We start from the raw sequence: 5,209 nt of genomic DNA on the forward strand, positions 1-5,209 counted from the left end.
CACCTGTGCAAATCTAATTTACAGAGCAATTAAAAAAAAACATCATGGAGATTTCCAAAGCAGTTCAAACTAGTACTATAGTACTAGACAACTATTTTAGTACCATGAGGGGTGAGTTGCAAAACAAAACAAACATTACAAAGAAATGCCTAAAGCGTTCTAGATATTAACTAGGTAGGTGCGACGAATAATTTCTAATAATAATTATTTTGTGTAACATAAATTAGTTGGATTTATTTATTAATTATTTAGTAGTAAATATATCAGTGTACTAGGTAATTACACTGAAATGCCCAACAGGCTCTAGATATTATCTGTATAGATGTGAGGTATACTGTCTAACACACTAGGTAATTATTAGTGTAACAGGGTGGTGAGTCATAAAACAGCTTAATCAGATTGTCCAACAGGTTCTAGATATCCACTGTGCCGGGGTGATATACAAACTCTAAGATACTAGACAATTATTTTGAGTAACATGATGGTGAGTTACAAGAAACGGAATTACATGGAAATTCCCAACAGGTTCTAGATATTACTTCTAAATGTGAGGTACTAGGTTGTTATTTTGGATAACAATGTTTTTTTTTACATTTAACTACATTGGTCATTGGGTTCTAGATATTTATTAGGTATGTGTGAGGCAAAATCTAGTGCAATTATTTTGGACAACAAGATCTTGAGTTCTAAAGCAGATTAAGTACATTGCCCAACATGTTCTAGATATCCACTGTGCAAGGCTGAAATATAAACTCCAAGATACTAGACTGTTATTTTGGGTAACATTATGGCGCGTTACAAGATCTTGGAATAAGTGTGAGGTACTAGGTCATTTTCTTGCTTGGCACGATGTTTCTTAAAGACAGTTTAGCTACATTGGCCAGTATGTTCTAGATATTAACTTGGTATGTGTGAGATATCAACTCTATGGTAATTCATTTGTGCAACAAGATCTCAAGTTCTAAGGCAGATTAAGTACATTGCCCATCAGGTTCTAGATATCCACTGTGCAAGGCTAAAATACAAACTCTATATTGCTACACTGGCCAGTATGTTCTAGATATTAACTTGGTATGTATGAGATACCAACTCTATAGTAATTCATTTGGGCAACAAGATCTCGAGTTCTAAGACGGTTTAAGTACATTGCCCAACATGTTCTAGATATCCACTGTGCAAGTGTTAGGTGCAAAATTCTTTTGGGTAACAATGGTGCTGAACTACATTACGCTAAAATGCCCAACAGGTTCTAGATATTAGCTGGGTCAGTTTGTGGTTCAGAGGATCCCCTCAGGCCATGCCTGGGCCAGGTGTTTGCAGTGGTTTTGAGGAAGGTGGTAAGTGAGAGACGCTCCTGAAGGTTGTGTCGGGGGACAGGGTTCTCCATGCACTGATTTGCATTGATTTTTCAAGCTTAGCAAGAAGCTTCCGGTTCCGACGCCATGACCAGGTGCCTTCAGTGATCTCGAAGGAACTCCTAAGCCTGTTAGAGTGTCTAATGATATGGGCGGTTGGAAGTCATTGGGACAGAAGGTCAGAAAAAGGGCTGCCTGATGAGTTAAACATGAGTCACCGCTCCACCCTTGGGAGGTTCGCTTTAAATCCCGTTTACCGAGATTTCCGAAGACAGGCAACATGAATATTGCATGAAAATAGAGCACGTCCTGATTTCTGCCGTGATTGCTGCCGAATTGCCGTCATTATTTTCCTTCGCCTGCCAGCCCCCCAATACGAGGCCTGGAGTCAAAGCTAGTTTGTGTGTTTCGGCATGACGCGTCCAGTCCTCAGGGCACAGAGGCAGGAATCCAGCCCAGGTTGAGGGACACAGGCTCTTCGTATTCTTCTGAGGAACTGTAATGTAGCCTCAGGCCCAGAGGGTGACCATGGGTAAATGAGCTCAGCATGTTAGCGCTGAGAAGAGCTGAGTAAATACAGTAGTGTTTGAAGTACGCCCCGAGAAAACCCTACCAAGTGTAGAACTGACTGTAGCCCTCTGCACTAGCAATGAAGAGGGACTAGCCAGGGACTGCTGGCACACGTGTAAGTGCCTGGGAGTCCCTGGCCACTTTATCAGAAACCATTTCTGCACCTACCAGTTCATAGCAATATACACCTAGAACTATTCCAGTCTGCTTATACCCATTCATACCAGTACCCATCCAAAGCCACATACATCCATCCAACCAATACCCACCCATAGCCACGTCAACTCAAAACAATCTCCATACCCATCTACACCTATGCACATCCGTTCCTATACCCGTCCACACACCTATACCCATCTACACCTATACACATCCGTTCCTATACCCGTCCACACACCTATACCCATCTACACCTATACACATCCGTTCCTATACCCATCCACACACCTATATCCACCTACACCCATCCTTGCCTATAGCCATCCACACCTATACCCGTCCACACACCTAGACCCATCTACACCTATACACATCCGTCCCTATACCCATCCACACACCTATACCCATCCACACCAATACCCACCAACACTCATCCACACACCTATACCCACCCACACCCACTTACCCATACCTATACCCATCTACACCTATACACATCTATCCCTATACCCGTCCACACACCTATACCCATCTACACCTATATCCATCCACACACCTATACCCACTCACACCCATACCTATACCCATCTACACCTATACACATCCATCCCTATACCTGTCCACACACCTATACCCATCTACACCTATACCCATCCACACACCTATACCCATCTACACCCATACACAGACCTATTCCCATCCACACCCACCCATATCCACCCACACCCACCCATACCTATACCCATCCACACCTTTACCCGTCCATACCCATACCCATACCTATACCCAGTATGTTCACTTCCAGACATTTACACTCTTCCACAGTTCAGTTCCACCTTCAGTCTCTCCACCTGGACCAGGTGTGTCGTATTTGGGCTGGAACTGATCTCTACAGCAGTGTAAACCTCTGAAACAAGCGCTGTAAAGTTTAACACACCAGGTAGAACCAGCTTAATCACATGAAGCCGCTGTTTAGATAACAGTGAGACAGAGCGGCTTTGGTGGATTAGTGGAGTTAAGTCATCAGTTGTATGGCTAAGAACCTGTCAAACCATCAGCTCAAAAAAGACCTCAAATGTCGTAGATCGGCCAAGTTTGTACGAGTTTCCACAAGTCCTACAGTGTCCAAAACCACATAAGATTACCAGTGCACGCTAACTGGCGAGGTTTCATCCGAAGCAAACTTCAGCGAGGAGTTCACGGAAGGAGGCCTGGACTCGTGTTTGCTTTAGCACACGTGGAGAACGTCAACTCAGCACTACATAACTCAGCACTTCAGCTGTTCCTAACAAACAGATGACATCATACTCACTGGAGAACTTCAAGATGCCCAGATTAGCGCTGATGAAAGCAGAGCAGGAAAACGGGCGTGTTCACCAGATACTGCCTGCCGTCATCAGAGGAGAGGTTGGGGATTCAGGTAACAGGGCTGTTCCTCGCTGTTCCTCGCTCTGCACACCTCGAAGCGTCAGTAATTAAATTCCTCTCCTGACAGAAACAACGCTCCCAACTCGCGATTTACACGACAGCTGCCTGGGCCTCGCTGAACTCAGCACGATCCCGTCCCGTCCCGTCAGAATTAGACACCTGGGGAAAGGTGTGTGGTGACAGCTCAAATATGAATGTGTCTCAGAGAGCTGAGGGGGATGTAAAGCAGGGTGGTATGTTGGTACCATCCATCCTGACAACCATCCTGGTTATGAAATTACTGCCAGGAAGACAAAGTGTCCCAAGCTCTGCACTATTAACCACTGGATCTGTGTCCAGATAAAACTAATAAAGAAAATTTTTTTTATTACAGCCATTTTTTGACCTAATCTTCAACCATTAGATTCTTTTAGATCCTTAGAGAAAGCCCAATGATTCCTGGGAATTCTGGAATACCCCAGCATTTCTCAATGTAATCCTCAGCGGGATTCCTCAGGGCCTTCTAGATCTTCAGATAAGGTCTAACGATTGCTAAGAATTCAGGAATACCATTTTTCAACTAATTGTCAAAGTAAATCATTAGGACCTTCTAGATCATCAGAGAAAGCCCAAGGATTCCTGGGAATTTCAGAATACTCAGGCGTTTTTTAATCTAATCTTCAGTGGGAAACCTTCAGTCTTCTAGATCCTTAGAGAAAGCCAAATGATTCCTGGAAATTCAGCATTTCTCAACTTAATCTCCAGTGGGATCTTCAGATAAGGTCTAACGATTGCTAAGAATTCAGGAATACCAATCATTTTTCAACTAATTGTCAATGGTAAAGCAACAGGATTATCTAGATCTTCAGAGAAAGCCAAAGGATTCCTGGGATTTCTGGAATACCCCAGCATTTCTCTACTTAATCTTTGGTGGAAGCACTCAGGGCCTTCTAGATCTTCAGTTAAGGTCTAATGATTGCCAAGAATTCAGGAATACCAATCATTTCTAAACTAATTGCTAATGGTAAACAATCAGGACCTTCTAGATCATCAGAGAAAGCCAAAGGATTCCTGGGAATTCAAAAATACTCAGGCATTTTTGTAAACTAATCTTCAGTGGGAAACCATCAGAGTCTTCTAGATCTTCAGATAAGGTCTAACGTTTCTCATTCTCTGGGAATTCAGGATTACCCAAGCATTCCTCAACTAAATCTCAAGTGGGCGCCCTCAGGGCCTTCTAGATCTTCAGATAAGACCTGAGAACTCAGAAACTACCGTCTTCTTTCTTTTTCAAACCAGTTTTGAGGTTCTGGATTTCTGGCTCATTTCTAAGCTCAGGGGAGCGTGTTGAACCTCATCGATCATGCAACACAGGTGCAGTAGATTCTGCAGAGATTAGGCCAAAAAATGCTGCCGTGTTCCTTTAACTCTGAAGACAGCCATGCTTCATGTCCCACACCTTTGTACCTCAAGAACCTTCACTGTTCTGCAGTCATTTCTACGGCTGTATGGTTTCCTCTATAGCTGCAGTAATTACTTCGTTACTCTATAGATGAAAATGAAGTAACAGTGTGACGTTTATTGGTGCCTCCACTGCCCTGCTTTCCAACTACTCTACTACACCACAGTGTTTATGGTGGAAATACGGTCTCTGAGCCTGAGGGCTTCCACTGAAGATTAGGTTGAGACATGCTTAAGTACTCCTTGAGTATTTCACT

Source organism: Salminus brasiliensis, chromosome 15 (assembly GCF_030463535.1).
Source record: "Salminus brasiliensis chromosome 15, fSalBra1.hap2, whole genome shotgun sequence".
Lineage (NCBI taxonomy): Eukaryota > Metazoa > Chordata > Actinopteri > Characiformes > Bryconidae > Salminus > Salminus brasiliensis.